Source organism: Myotis myotis, unplaced genomic scaffold (genome assembly GCF_014108235.1).
Source record: "Myotis myotis isolate mMyoMyo1 unplaced genomic scaffold, mMyoMyo1.p scaffold_m19_p_1, whole genome shotgun sequence".
Classification (NCBI taxonomy): Eukaryota; Metazoa; Chordata; class Mammalia; order Chiroptera; family Vespertilionidae; genus Myotis; species Myotis myotis.
This window is the reverse complement of record NW_023416313.1, coordinates 122,773,204-122,789,723: the sequence shown is the minus strand read 5'-3', so window position 1 is coordinate 122,789,723 and position 16,520 is coordinate 122,773,204. Positions and strand designations below refer to the sequence as shown.

General features: G+C 41.4%; 1 pseudogene; it reads right to left on the bottom strand.

Moving 5' to 3' along the window:
• Positions 1-3,919: 3,919 nt before the first annotated feature.
• LOC118662143 lies at positions 3,920-4,064 on the bottom strand (annotated as a pseudogene).
• Between the last annotated feature and the right edge of the window lie 12,456 nt (positions 4,065-16,520).

The following is a 16,520-nucleotide window of genomic DNA, read 5'->3' as shown; positions in this document are numbered from 1 at the left end:
GCCCGGTGCACGAAATTCTTGCACGGGGGGTGGGGGAAGTGAGGGTGTGTCCCTCAGCCCAGTCTGAACCCTCTCCAATTTGGGATCCCTTGAGGGATGTCCAACTGCCCGTTTAGGCCCGATCCTGGACATTCCTCTCACAATCCAGAACTGCTGGCTCCCAACTGCTCACCTGCCTGATTGCCCCTAACTGCTTCTGCCTGCCAGCCTGATCACCCCCTAACCACTCCCCTGCCAGCTTGATTGACACCTAACTGCTCCCCTGCCGGCCTGGTCACCCCCAACTGCCCTCCCCTGCAGGCCTGGTCACCCCTAATTTCCCTCCCTTGCCAGCCTGGTCGCCCCTAACTGCCCTCCCTTGCCAGCCGGGTCACCCCTAACTGCCCTCCCTTGCCAGCCTGGTCACCCCAACTGCCCTCCCCTGCTGGCTTGATCATCCACAACTGCCCTCCCCTGATGACCATCTTGGGTCCACATGGGGGCGGCCATCTTGTGTGTTGCAGTGATGGTCAATTTGCATATTGCCTCTTTATTATCCTATCTAATAAAAGAAACATGGTAATTAACCGTAGCTCCGACACGCTTCCCATTGGCTAATCAGCGAGATATGCAAATTAACTGCCAACCAAGATGGCGGCCGGCAGCCAGGCAGCTGAAGCGAACAGGAGGCTTGCTTGCTCTAGTGACAAAGGAAGCCAGGTTCCCCGCCTGCCACTGCCGGCCTCTCAGCTGCAACTCTAAGAAACTATGTTGCAATTATAGAACCTAAACAAACTCCAAAAACCTGCTTTCAGCCAGCTGGGATCTCAGAGCTGGGGTCGCAACAAAGTTTCAAATACAGAAGGTAAACAAAGCCCAGAAACCTGCTTTCAGCAGCCAAGGTCTCAGAGCTGGAGCCAAGCCTCAGAACTAAAGACAGCTCTCAGCTCCAGTGACAGCCATAGAAGGTAAATAAATCCCAGAATAAAAAAGAAAAAAGAAATAAAAGAGAGGTTGGGGCTTCAGTCGCCCGCCAGCCTGAAAACGGCCCTCAGCTCCTCACCCAGACTGGCCAGGCACCCAAGTGGGGACCCTCACCCTGAAGGGTGTGTGACCAACTGAAAACAGCCATCATCCCCTCACCCAGACTGGCCAGGCACACAAGTGGGGACCCCCACCCTGAAGGGTGTGTGACCAACTGAAAACGGCCCTCAGCTCCTCACCCAGACTGGCCAGGCACCCAAGTGGGGACCCCCACCCTGAAGGGTGTGTGACCAACTGAAAACAGCCATCATCCCCTCACCCAGGCTAGCCAGGCACCCCAGTGGGGATCCCCACCCTGAAGAGGATGTGACCAGCTGCAAACAGCCAACATCCCCTCATCCAGGCTGGCCACACACCCAAGCGGGACCCCCACCCTGATCCAGGACACCATTCAGGGCAAACCAGCAGGCCCCCACCAGTGCACCAGGCCTCTATCCTATATAGTAAAAGGGTAATGTGCCTTCCAGCACCGGGATCAGCGGAGCCGCAAGGCCTCCCAGCACCAGGATCAGCGGAGCAGTGAGGCCTCACTGCCTCGGTGTCAAATGGAGCCAAGAGGCCTCCCAGCACCGGGATCAGCTGAGCAGCGAGGCCTCACTGCCCCAGTGTCAAGCGGAGCTGCGAGGCCTCTTGGCCCGTGGAGCAGCGTGACAGGGGGCAGAGCCCAAACCCCCTGATCGCCCTGTGGCTCTGTGTGTGACAGAGGGAGGGGCCACAACCTCCCTATCTGTTCTGCTCTGTTCATGAAAGGGGAAGGTGCCCCAACCCCCTGATCGGCCCTGCTCTGTGCCTGATAGGGGGGAGCTCCCCAACCCCCTGATCGGCCCTGCTCTGTGTGTGACATGGTGCGGTGCCCCAACCCCCCCATGGACCCTGCTCTGTGTGTGACGGGGTGGAGCCACAACCTCCCCATCGGCCCTGCCTTGAGTGTGACAGGGGGTGGCGCCACAACCCCCAATCGGCCCTACCCTGAGCGTGACTTAGGGTGGCATCGCAACTTCCTGATCTCCCTGCTCTGTGCATGGCAGGGGGGATCTCCCCAACCCCCTGATTGGCCCTGCTCTGTGGGTGACAGGGGGGAGCTCCCCATCCCCTTGATTGGCCCTGCTCTGTGTGTGACAGGGTACGGAGCCCCAACTCCCCTGATGGGCCCTGCTCTGTGCATGTCAGGAGGCAGCACCCCAAACCCCTGATCGGCCGGCTCTGTATGTGATGGGGTGGCGCCACAACCTCCCCATCAACCCTGCCTTGAGTGTGACAGGGGTGGCACCCTAACCCCCCAATTGGCCCTACCCTGAGCGTGACTGAGGGTGGCATTTCAACCTCCTGACCCACCCTGCTCTGTGCATGACAGGGGGCAGCCCCCCAACTCCCCATTCGGCCTTGCTCTGAGCCCGACCAGGGGCTGTGGGGCAGGCACCTAGGGATTGGGCCTGCCCTCTGCCACCCGGGAGCGGGCCTAAGCCAGCAGGTCGTTATCTCCTGAGGGGTCCCAGACTGTGAGAGGGCACAAGTGGGGCTGAGGGATACCCCCTCCACCAGTGCACAAATTTTTGTGCACCGGGCCTCTAGTATAGGATAATAAAAGCCTAATATGCAAATCGACCGAATGGTGGAATGACCAGTGGAACAACAGGTTGCTATGATGTACACTGACCACCAGGGGACAGACTCTCAATGCAGGAGCTGCCCCAAGTCCACAGGCCCCAGGCCAGCCAAGGTGGATGCCAGTGAAGGTCCCTCCTGATCGCCCCACCGGTTGCCCCACAGATCGGCCCTGATCGCTGTCCAGGCCTAGGGACCCTACCGGTATATGAATTTTGTGCACCAGGCCTCTAGTATCGGTGATATTTATCCATTTTGTTTCTTGCAGAAGCAATTTGTTGTTATTTTAAAACTTTCATAGTATTCCACTATGTATTTTATATCTCACAATTTCTTTATTCATTCTACTGTGATGAATGTTTTCCCTCCAGTTTTTAGCTATTAAAAACATCATTTTGCCCTAGCGGGTTTGGCTCAGTGGATAGAGCATCGGCCTGAGGACCTAAGGGTCCCAGGTTTGATTCTGGTCAAGGGCACACACCTGGGTTGTGGGCCTGATCCCCAGCAAGGGACATGCAGGAGGCAGCCGATCAGTGATTCTCTCTCATCATTGATGTTTCTATCTCTCTCTCTCTCTCCCTTCCTCTCTGAAATCAATAAAAATATATTTAAAAAAATATTATAAAGATTTCAGTACATGTCTTTGGATGGACACAAGCAGGCATTGCTATTGAATATATAGTAATTGAGTTACTAGATTACCAGACAAAACAAAAGGATAGATAGATAAATGATGGGATATATATATATATATATATATATATATATATATATACACACATACACACATACACACACATAGACATAGACATAGACATAGACATAGACATAGACATAGACATAGACATAGACATAGACATAGACATATACACACACATTTCTTACCAGGGGCTGTCAAACAGTTTCTCTAAAGTAATTGCACCAATTTATACTTCTACCAGCTAAATGTATGAAAGTTGCAGTTATTCCACATTCTCTCCAACACTTGGGATGGCCTGTTTTTAAACTTATGTTGTTGTTGTGAGAACCCGAGGATATTTTTCCAATTTTTAGAAAAGTGGAAAGGAAGGGGAAAGACAGAGAGAGAGAGAGAAACATCAATGTGAGAGACACACATTGATTGGTTGCCTCCCTCAAGTGCCCTGACTGGGGCCAGGGATTGATCCTGCAACCTAAGTACTTGCCCTTGACCAGAATTGAACTTACCACCCTTCAGTTCCAGGGCCGATGCTCTAACCACTGAGCAAACCAACTAGGGCAGTTTTTTTTGTTTTTTTTTTTTTTTTTTTTTTAATGTGCCTCAAGCATGAAACAGCTCTGGCCACCAAGACAGGCATCAAGCTAGGATGAACTAAGGACTGCATGTCTGCTCTGCCCCTGATTGATATAAGAGCAACACCACCAATCAGGTGTCTCCTTGCCCATTGCCAGGGGGTGAGGGCAGTTTTCAATTTTAAGCCATTCTGACATTAGTATAGTTATATCTTATTGTGAGTATGTTTTTTTAAATTTATTTTTTAAAGAGAGAAATGTGAGAGAGAGAGAGAGAGAAACATCTATGTGAGACAGAAACATTGATCAAACCCATCACCGTTTGGTGTACAAGATGACACTCCAACCAACTAAGACACACCAGCCAGGGGATATTGTGGTTTTAATTTGTATTTTCCTGATGAGCACTGATTAGAAACACTATTACATATGCACATTTCTCATTTTGATACTCTCTTTTGTGAAGTGGCTATTCAAAGTATTTTTTCCAATTTAATTGCCAATCTTTATCTTATCAATTAACAGAGATTATATGTGCATTGTAGAAACATGTCTTTTGGTGGATATCTCCTTCCATTTAATGGTTTGCTTTTCTACTTACTGTTATCATTTGATGAATAGAAGTTATTTTTAAGAAAGTTTAACTTACCAATTTCCTTTATTAAATTGCTTCCTATTTAAGAAATCATTGTCAACTTGAAAGTGAAGAAGATATTTTCTTATGTTTTCTTTTAGAAGACTTATTATTTAATCTTTCATATGTAAGTCCCTAATCCACCTCTAATCCACTATGTGTATGCTATTGGGTAGGTGTCAAAGTTTATTATTCAATTAATAAAAAAAATCAATTTTCTCCTGTATAGACATCCAATTGACCTACTTATTGAAAAAGACCATTCTTTGCATCACAGAACTGTAGTAGTGCAGTAGCCATAAATCAGCTAACCACATAGAAATGGGTATGTTTCTGGGCTCTCTGTTCTGTTCCATTGGTGTATGTATAGGTCCTTATGACATACCAGGTCTTAATGATTATAGCATGCAGTAATGCACATACTTCATTGTGTAAATCTTCCAACTCTGTTTTTCTTCTACAAGATTATCATGGTTGTTCCAGATCCTATGCATCTGATATAAAGTTTAGAAAAATCTTGCCAATTACTAAACATAAAAAGTTTCCTAGGATTTGAATTTGTATATCAATGAATCTTCAGGTCAGTATGGGGAGAAATGACATCTTAAAAGTACTGAAGTCTTCAAATTTATTAAAATAGTAAGTCACTCAATTTACTTAGGTGTTCTTTAACCTCTCTTAGCAATATTTTGCAGTAAAAACTGAAAAGTATAGAAGTAATGTACTTTTTTTGTAAAATTTATTCCTAGATATTTGATCGAGTTTGTAAGTACTATTTTACATAATACTGTTTTTTTTCTTAATTTTTATTTTTGTTTACATACTGGTATGTTCCCATTTTCCCCCCATTAATCTCTCCCAGCCCTCCCCTACCTTCCATGCCAGTCCTTCACCACCCTATTGTCTGTGTCCATGGGTTATGCATATATGGATACAAGTTCATTGGTTGATCTCTAACCACCCAACCACCCTCCCCTGTCTTCCCACTGAAGTTTAACAGTCTGTTTGAAGCTTCTATGTCTCTGATCTATTTTTGTTCATCAGTTTATGTTGTTCATTATATTCCACAAATGAGTGAGATCATGTGATATTTATCTTTCTCTGACTGACTTGTTTTGCTTAGCATAATGCTCTCCAGGACCATCCATGCTGTTGCCAATGGTAAGAATTCCTTATTTTTTATAGCAGCATAGTATTCCATTGTGTAGATGTACCACAGTTTTTTAATCCACTCATCTGCTGATGGGCACTTAGGCTTTTTCCAAATCTTAGCTATTGTAAATTGTGCTGCTATGAACATAGGAGTGCATATGTCCTTTCTGATTTGTGTTTCTGATTTTTTATGGTATATTTCTAGAAGTGGGAACACTTGGTCAAAAGGGAGTTCCATTTTTAATTTTTTGAGGAAACTCCAAACTGTTCTCCACAGTGGCTGCACCAGTCTGCATTCCCACCAGCAGTGCAGGAGGGTTCCCTTTACTCCAAATCCTCACCAGCACATGTCATTTGTTGATTTGTTAATGATAGCCATTCTGACAGGTGGAAAGTGGTACCTCATTGTTGTTTTGCTTTGTATATCTCAGGTGATTAATAACTTTGAGCATTTTTCATATGCCTTTTGGCCTTCCATACATTCATTTTGGAGAAGTGTCTATTTAGATCAGCGGTTCTCAACCTGTGGGTCACAACCACTTTGGGGGTCGAACGACCCTTTCACAGGGGTCGCCTAAGACCATTGGAAAACACATATATAATTACATATTGTTTTTGTGATTAATCACTGTGCTTTAAATATCAATTTGTAACAATGAAATTGAGGGTCACCACAACATGAGGAACTGTATTAAAGGGTCATGGCATTAGGAAGGTTGAGAACCACTGATTTAGATCCTTTGCCCATTTTTTAATTGTATTGTTTATCTTCCTTTGGTTAAGTTGTATGAGTTCCCTGTGGATTTTGTAGATTAATCCCTTGTAAGATGTATCATTGGCAAATATGTTCTCCCATGGAGTAGTGTCTCTTGTTATTTTATTGATGCTTTCTTTTGCTGTGCAGAAGCTCTTTATTTTGATGTAGTCCCACTTGTTTATCTTTTCCTTAATTTCCATTGTCCTAGGAGATGTATTCATAAATATATTGCTATGAGAGATGTATGAGATTTTATAGCCTATGGTTTCTTCTAAGATTTTTATGGTTTCACATCTTACATTTAAGTCTTTTATACATTTTGAATTCATTTTTGTGTATGGTGTGAGTTGGTGGCCTAGTTTCATTTTTTGCATGTATTTGCCCAATTTTCCCAACACCAATTATTGAAGAGACTGTCTTTACTCTATGCACTTGCCTCCTTTGTCAAATATTAATTAAGCATAATGGCTTGGGCTGATTTCTGGATTCTCTGTTCTGTTCCATTGGTCTATATGCCTATTCTTGTGCCAGTACCAGGCTGTTTTGAGTACAGTGCCTTTGTATTATAACTTGATAGCTCGTATTGTGATTTCTCCAACTTTGTTCTTTCTCAAGATTGCTGCAGCTATTCGGGGTCCTTTTTTTATTCCATACAATTTTTTGTAGTATTTGTTATAGGTCTGTGAAATATTATTTTTGTATTTTAATAAGGATTGCATTGAATCTATAGATTACATTGGTAATATAGACATTTTAATGATGTTGACTCTACCAACCCATCAACACCAAGTATTCTCCCACTTGTTTATATTTTCCTCTCTCTCTTTTTTCAACATCTTGTAGTTTTCCAAATATAGGTCTTTTACCTCTTTGTTTAAGCTTATATCTAAGTATATTAATTTTTTTGTTGCAATGGTAAATGGGATTGTTTGTTTAGATTCTCTTTCCGAGAGTTCATTATTGGTGTATAAAAATGCCATTGATTTCTTGGTGTTAATTTTGTATCTTGCTATGTTGCTGAATTCATTTATTAACTATATTGGGGGTTTTTTATGGAGTCTTTAGGGTTTTCCATGTACAATATCATCTCATCTGTGAATAATGACAGTTTTACTTCCTTCCTTTCAATTTGGATGACTTATATTTTTTCTTCTTGTTTGATTGCTATGCCTAGCACTCCCAGTAATAAGTCTAACAGGAGTGGTGGAAGTGGGCATCCCTGTCTTGTTCCTGTTTTTAGGGGAATTGGTTGTAGTTTTTGCTCAGTATTATGTTGGTTGTAGGTTTGTCATATAAGGCTTTTATTATGTTGAGGTATTCTCCCTCTATTCCCACTTTGCTGAGAGTTTTTATCAATAAAGGGTGTTGGATTTTTTCAAATTATTTTGCTGCATCTATTGATATGATCATGTGGCTTTTGTCTTACAATCTGTTAATGTACTTTATCATATTTATTGATTTGCAGATATTGTACCAGCCTTGCATCCTTGGAATAAATCCCCCTTGGTGATGGTGTATGATCTTTTTAATGTATTTCTGGATGCTATTTGCTAAAATTGTTTTGAGAATTTTAGCATCTATGTTCATCAGGGATATTGGCCTGTAATTCTTTTTCTTTGTAGTGTCTTTATCTGGTTTTGGGATTAGGGTGATGCCTCTCATAAAAAGAGTTTGGAAGTGTTTCTTCCTCTTGAATTTTTTTGAATAGTTTGAGGAGTATAGGTGTTCTTCTTTGAATGTTTGGTAAAACTCCCCTGGAAAAAGGCTTTTGTGTACTGAAAGTTTTTTTGTTTGTTTGTTTGTTTGTTTTTTATTACTGCTTCAATTTCATCAGTATTTATCAGCCTATTCATGTTTTCTGATTCTTCCTGACTGAGTTTGGAAGATTATATTTTTCTAGAAATATGTCCATTTCTTCAAGGTTGTCCAGTTTGTTGGAATAGAATTGTTCATAGTATTTTGTATTTTTTTGTTGTTGTTGTTACAATCCTTTGCATTTCTATGGGGTCAACAGTTTTTTTTGCTTCTTTTGTTTCTGATTTTGTTTATGTGAGTGCTCACTTTTTGCTTCTTGGTGAGTCTGGCTAGAGGTTTGTCAAACTTGTTTAACCTTTCAAAGAACCAGGTCTTGGGTTTATTGATCTTTTGTATTGTGTTTTTTGTTTTTGTTTGTTTTGTTTATTGTCTCTATATCATTTATTTCCTCTCTGATATTTATTATTTCTTTCCTGGTATTTACTCTGGGCTTTTTTTATTGCTCACTTTCTAATTCTTTAAGTTTTAGGGTTAAATAACTTATTAAAAGTTTTCCTTGTTTTTTTGTAGTAGGCCTATAGTGCTATGTACTTCCCTGTCAGGCTTTATTTCACGGTGTCACATAGATGTTGGATTGCTGTGTTTTCACTGTCATTAGTTTCTAGGATGTTTTTATTTCTTCTGTGATCTTTTTGGTAACTCATTCATTGTTTAATAGCATGCTATTTACTAGTAGCCTCCAGGTGTTTGATTGTTTTTGAGCTTTTTATTGTAGTTGATTTCTAATTTTATACCATTTTGATCTGAGAAGATGTCTGCTATGATTTCACTCTTCTTGAATTTGTAGAGACTTAGCTTGTGCCCTAACATGTGGTTTATCTTTGAAAATGTTCCATGTGCACTTAAGAAGAATGTATATTCTGTGGCTTTGGAGTGAAATGTTCTGAAAATGTCAATTAGTTCCATCTGATCTAGTGACTCATTTAGGATTGCTATTTCCTTGTTGACTTTTTGTCTAAGAGATTCATGCAGTGATATTAGTGGGGTAGTAAAGTCCCCTACTATGATTGTATTGCTGTTGATCTCTCCCTTGATATCTTCCAGAAGTGGTTTTATGTATTGGGACACTCCTATATTGGGCACATATTTGATTACCAGAGTTATATCCTGTTGTTATATTGACCCTTTTAGTATTATGAAGTGGCCTTAATTATCTCTTATTATGTCCTTCATTTTGAGGTCTATTTTGTCAAAGGTAAATATTGCTACCTCAGCATTTTTTTTTTTTTTTTCATTTCCATTTTCCTGAAGAATTTTTCCTGTGTGAGTCCTTTGTTCTGAGGTGGGTCTCTCTTAGACAGTATATAATATGTATGGATCATGTTATCTTATTTAATCAGCAACCCTATGTCTTTTGACTGGAGCATTTAATCCTTTTACATTTAAGATTATTATTGATAGCTACTTGTTTGTTGCATTCTTTTTTTTTTTTACCTATCAATAATAACTTTATTTTATTTTTATTTATTTTAATTTTTATTAAATTTATTGTGGTGACATTGGATAAAATGATTGTATGTTTCAAGGATACATTTTTATGATATATGATCTCTATATTGCATTGTGTGTCCACCACCCAAAGTCAAATAATTCTGTCACCATATATTTGACCCCTTTAACCCTTTTAGATTCCCAAAAATCTTTTTTTTTTGCTTAAAGTATTACAAAGAGTATTACACATGTCTCCTTTTATTCCCCCCGCCCTTGACAATCCCCTGGCCTCCCCTACCCCCAGTGTCCTATGTCCACTGGTCATGCCCATATGCATGCATACAAGTCCTTTGGTTGATCTCCCACCCACCCCCCTCCCGCCCTCCCTCCCTCCCTGGCCTTCCTGCTGTAGTTTGACAGTCTGTTCTAGACAGCTCTGCCTCTGCATCTATTTTTGTTCATAAGTCTACAATGGTCTTTATTATCCAGAAATGAGTGAGATCATGTGGTATTTTTCCTTCATTGACTGGCTTATTTCACTTAGCATAATGCTCTCCAGTTCCATCCATGCTGTTGCAAATGGTAAGAGTTCCTTCTTTTTTACAGCAGCATAATATTCCATCGTGTAGATGTACCACAGTTTTCTAATCCATTCATCTACAGATGGGCACTTAGGCTGTTTCCAGATCTTAGCTATGGTGAATTGTGCTCCTATGAACATAGGGGTGCATATATCCTTTCTGATTGGTGTTTCTGGTTTCCTGGGATATATTCCTAGAAGAGGGATCACAGGGTCAAATGGGAATTCCATTTTCAGTTTTTTGAGGAAAATCCATACTGTCTTCCATAGTGGCTGCACCAGTCTGCATTCCCACCAGCAGTGCACGAGTGTTCCTTTTTCTCCACATCCTCTCCAGCACTTGTCGTTTCTTTATTTGTTGATGATAGCCAGTCTGACAGGTGTGAGATGGTACCTCATTGTTGTTTTGATTTGCATCTCTCGGATGATTAGTGACTTTGAGCATGTTTTCATATGTCTCTTGGCTTTCTGAATGTCCTCTTTTGAAAGGTGTCTATTTAGGTCCTTTGCCCATTTTTTGATTGGATTGTTTATCTTCCTTTTGTTAAGTTGTATGAGTTCCCTATAAATTTTGGAGATTAGGCCCTTATCAGATATGACATTGGCAAATATGTTTTCCCACGCAGTGGGTTTTCTTGTTGTTTTGTTGATGGTTTCTTTTGCTGTGCAGAAGCTTTTTATTTTGATGTAGTCCCATTTGTTTATTTTCTCTTTAGTTTCCAATGCCCTAGGAGCTGTATCGGTGAAGAAATTGCTTCGGCATATGTCTGAGATTTTGTTGCTTTTGTATTCTTCTAGTATTTGTATGGTTTCCTGTCGTATATTTAAGTCCTTTATCCATTTTGAGTTTATTTTTGTGTATGGTGTAAGTTGGTGGTCTAGTTTCATTTTCTTGCATATATCTGTCCAATTTTCCCAACACCATTTATTGAAGAGACTATCCTGGCTTCATTGCATGTTCTTGCCTCCTTTGTCAAATATTAATTGAGCATATTGGTTCGGGCTGATTTCTGGGCTCTCTATTCTATTCCATTGATCTATATGTCTGTTCTTGTGCCAGTACCAGGCAGTTTTGAGAACAGTGGCTTTGAAATACAGCTTGATATCTGATATTGAGATCCCTCCTACTTTGTTCTTTCTCAGGATCGCTGCAGCTATTCAGGGTAGTTTTTTATTCCAGATGAATTTTTGGAGAGTACGTTCTAGGTCTGTGAAATATGCCATTGGTATTTTAATGGGAAGTGCATTGAATTTATAGATTGCTTTGGGAAGTATGGACATTTTAATGATGTTGATTCTACCAATCCAAGAACATGGTATGTTCTTCCATCTCTTTATGTCTTCCTCTATCTCGTTTTTCAACGTCCTGTAGTTTTCTGAGAAGTTAAGTTTACCTCTTTAGTTAAGTTTATTCCTAGGTAGCTTAATTCCTAGTTAAGTTTATTCCTAGGATGCTTAATTTTTTTGGTGCGATGGTAAATGGGATTGCTTTTTTAGTCTCTCTGCACATTCACTATTGGTGTATAGAAATGCCATAGATTTCTTGGAGTTAATTTTGTATCCTGCTACATTGCCGATTTCTGTTATTAAGTCTAATAGTTTATTGATGGAGTCTTTAGGGTTTTTTAAGTATAATACCATGTCATCTGCAAATAAGGACAGTTTTACTTCCTCTTTTCCAATTAGGATGCCTTTTATTTCTTCTTCTTGTCTAATTGCAATGGCTAATACTTCCAGTACTATGTCGAACAGGAGTGGTGAGAGTGGGCATCCCTGTCTTGTTCCTGTTCTTAGGGGAAATGGTGTTAGCTTTTGTCCATTGAGTATGATGTTGGCTGTGGGTTTGTCATATATGGCTTCTATTATGTTGAGGTATGATCCTTCAATTCCCACTTTGCTGAGAGTTTTTATCAAAAATGGGTGTTGAATTTTGTCAAACGCTTTTTCTGCATCAATTGATATGACTATGTGGTGTTTTTCTTTCAATTTGTTTATGCGATGTATCACATTTATTGATTTGCGGATATTGTACCATCCTTGCATCCCTGGGATAAATCCTCCTTGGTCGTGGTGTATGATCTTTCTGATGTACTGCTGGATCCGACTTGCTAAGATTTTGTTGAGGATTTTGGCATCTATGTTCATGAGGGATATTGGCCTGTAATTCTCTTTCATTGTGTTGTCTTTACCTGGTTTTGGTATTAGGGTGATGCTGGCTTCATAGAATGAGCTTGGAAGTGTTCCTTCCTCTTGGATTTTTTGTAGTAGTCTGAGGAGGATAGGTTTTAGTTCTTCCTTGAATGTTTGGTAAAGCTCCCCTGTGAAGCCGTTTGGTCCTGGGCTTTTGTTTGCTGGAAGCTTTTTGATGACTGCTTCAATTTCTTCCATAGTTATTGGCCTATTGAGATTTTTAGATTCTTCCTGATTAAGTTTTGGAATGTTGTATTTTTCTAGGAATATGTACATTTCCTCCAGGTTGTCTAGTTTGTTGGAGTAGAGTTGTCCATAGTATTTTTTAACAATCATTTGTATTTCTGTGGGATCTGTTGTTATTTCGCCTCTATCATTTCTGATTTTGTTGATTTGGGTCCTTTCTCTTTGCTTCTTGGTGAGCCTGGCTAGAGGTTTGTCAATCTTGTTTATCCTTTCAAAGAACCAGCTCTTGGTTTCATTGATTTTCTGTATTGTTTTTTTGGTCTCTATGTCATTTATTTCTGCTCTAATCTTTATTATCTCCTTCCTTCTGCTCACTCTGGGCTTTTCTTGATGCTCTCTTTCTAATTCTTTGAGCTGTAGATTTAGATGATTTACTACCATTTTTTCTTGTTTGTTGAGATAGGCCTGTAGAGCTATAAACTTCCCTCTCAGGACTGCTTTCATTGTGTCCCAAAAGTTTTGGATTGTTGTGTTTTCATTGTCATTAGTTTCCAGGATGTTTTTAATTTCTTCTTTGATCTCATTAGTAACCCAATCAATATTTAATAACGTGCTATTCAGCTTCCAAGTGTTTGAGTATTTTGGGTTGTTTTTATTGTAGTTTATTTCTAATATTATGGCCTTGTGGTCTGAGATGATGCTTGGTATGATTTCAATCTTCTTGAATTTGGGGAGACTTTGTTTGTGACCCAATATGTGGTCTATTTTTGAAGATGTCCCATGAGCACTTGAGAAGAACGTATATTTTATGTCTTTGGGGTGAAATGTTCTGAAGATGTCAATTAAGTCCATCTGATCTAGTGAGTCATTTAGGATTGCTGTTTCTTTGCTGAGTTTTTGTCTAGCGGATTTATCCAGTGATGTCAGTGGTGTATTAAAGTCCCCTACTATGATTGTATTGTTGTCGATCTCTCCCTTGATATCTTCCAGGAGTTTTCTTATGTATGTGGGTGCTCCTGCATTGGGTGCATATATGTTTATCAGGGTTATAGCCTCTTGTTGTATTGATCTTTTTAGTATTATGAAGTGGCCTTCCTTATTTCTTGTTATGGACTTCACTTTGAGGTCTATTTTGTCAGATATAAGTATTGCTACCCCAGCTTTTTTTTCATTTCCATTTGCCTGAAAGATATTTTTCCATCCCTTCACTTTCTGTCTGTGTGAGTCCCTTGTAATGAGGTGGGTCTCTTGTAGACAGCAAATATATGGGTCACGTTTTTTTATCCATTCAGCCCCTTGATGTCTTTTGATTGGACCATTTAGTCCATTTACATTTAAAGTTATTATTGAAACGTACAAACGTACTTGTTTTTAGCCATTTCTATTTTTTTTTTTTTTTTTTTTTTTTTTTTTTTTTTTGCGGCTGTTTTCTTTCTGGGCTTTTTAGTTCTTCTTTTTACACCAGTCCCTTTAGCATTTCTTGCATTGCTGGCTTGGTGGTGATAAACTCCCTTAACCTTTTTTTGTCTGTGAAGCTTCTTATTTCCCCTTCAATTTTGAATGATAGCCTTGCTGGATAGAGTATTCTTGGATTCGATCCTTTGCTTTGCATCACTTTGTAAATTTCTGTTCATTCTTTTCTGGCCTGATGTGTTTCTGTTGAGAAATCATTTGATAATCTGATGGGGGATCCTTTGTAGGTAACTTTCTGTTTCTCTCTTGCAGCCTTTAAGATTCTGTCTTTGTCTTGTACATTTGCCATCCTTATTATGACATGTCTTGGTGTGGGTCTTTTGGGGTTCATCTTACCTGGGACTCTTTGTACTTGTGTAACTTTTTTCTTCCCCATATCTGGGAAGTTTTCTGACATTATTTCTTCAAATAGATTTTCTAATCCTTGCTGCTCTTCTTGTCCTTTTTGCAGCCCTATTATGCGTATGTTACTTTGTTTCATGTTGTCCCAAAGCTCCCTTAGGCTCTCCTCCTGCTTTTTAATTTTTTTCTCCAGTTGCTGTTCAGATTGAGCTTGTTTCTCTGCCTTACCTTCTAATTCACTAATTCGGTCCTCTGCTTCTTCTAGTCTGCTGTTGAAACTTTCCATGGTGTTTTTGATTGTAGCTATATCACTTTTCATTTCTTCCTGATTCTTGCATAGGTTGTTGATTTTCTCATCCATCCAGTGAATGAATTGTACAACCATTATTCTGAATTCTTTTTCTGTCATGTTGCATGCTTCAACTTCATTAATGTCCTTTCTTGGTGACTCCTCATTGTCTTTCCTCTGGGTGTTGTTTCGTCTCTTCATTCTGATTATCTCCCGATGGTTCAAATGTCGAGTTGTGTGGGCCTGGGCCGTGTGCAGTGGGAGCCTCCCACCACCCTAGTGTCACTGAAGAGCTTTGACAATAAGATGTGTGGTTTTGTGGGTTGGTGGGAACCAGGCTCTCTCAGAGTCAGTGTTGTCAGCGCTCAATGTGGCCTCGTACACGCCCTTAGAATCAGGGACCCTGCCTGCACTGTGCTGAAACAGAGACCCCCCTGAAGTGTGTTGAAAACCAGAGCCCCCTAGCGTGCGCCAGGAGTCAGAGTTCCCCAGAATCCAGTATCAGACTCTCTGTTGCTTTGCGTGACCTTGCCTTGAGAATCAGGGTCCCTGTGTGCCCTTGTACCAGGAATTGGAGTCACTGGCTCTTAGTATGAATGCACAGGAAATCAGGATCTCAGGCACAGGTGAAAAGAAACACAGTCAAGTCATTGGTGCTTGGTGCTGCCTCCTGCCCAGAGAATCGGGGTCCCTGGGCCTGTGACACGTGGGACAAATTCCCGGTGTTCGCGCGATTGCTCCCAGCCCAGGGCTCTGAAGCCGGCCCTAGGTGGTATCAGTTCCAAGGTGCTCGCGCACTTCCAGGCTAAAGTTCCTGGAGAGCTGAGGCCCAGGCAAGGGGTGGGTCTATCAGTTAGTTACTCCGGGAGCTGCCTGCGAGCCTGAGGGAAGGGGGGATGGGCTCTGTTACTCATGGATCTGCCGTGGGGATTTCTGAACTTTTGGTGTCAACAGGTCTGTAGCTGTGGTCACAGGTCTCTGTCCCCAGTGGCTGCAGGGTCCTGGTATGCGTCTGAGATCAGACTGGGTGGTGCTGAGGCCAGGATCCTAGTCTCAAGCAGCTCTGTTTCCCAAGATGGCGTGGTCGCTGTGCCTGTGCTGGCCGCCCAGGAGTGGGACTCCGCTGCCTAAGACTGCCTGGTTTAGCAGCCCCTTAGAAGACCTGCAGAATCTAACTGTCCCTAGCTCATACACACACACCACAAGCGTCCACACACTCCTCTATCACTTCCTTGCGCTCTCACACTCTCTCCCTCCCTACCTTCCTGCTTGTCGCCATTTTTCCTCCTGTTTGTTGCATTCTTATTCTTTTTTTTTTTTAAGTCTACATGTTTATTTTATTTCTTCATTAAACTTTATGTCCACAACTATACCTGCTTCCTGGCTGTTTTCATTTCAATGGACTACTAAAACATAAAGTAATGCATGAAAGTGGGTCTGTCTGGTCCTGAGGCCAGAGGTGGGCCAGGATGGAGGTGAGAGGCAGGTCCGGGACAAAGGTGTAAGCCAGTCTAGACTTCAGACAAACAGCAGCTGGGCACCTGAGATGAGAAGCTGGGCCAGGACAACTCACAGTCTACAGTCCACACATCAGGCAAGCAATGAGGCAGACATAAGTTGAATTGCGTCCATGAAAGCGGTGGGGCCTGGTAGTGGTACCAAACATGAGGTGAGGAATGGGGCCCAATGAGGAGGCCTTGAGATGAGCTGGAGATGGGAGCAGGTACAGCCAGCCTGTGAGGACCAGAAATGTGTGTCTGGACTCTTTCTG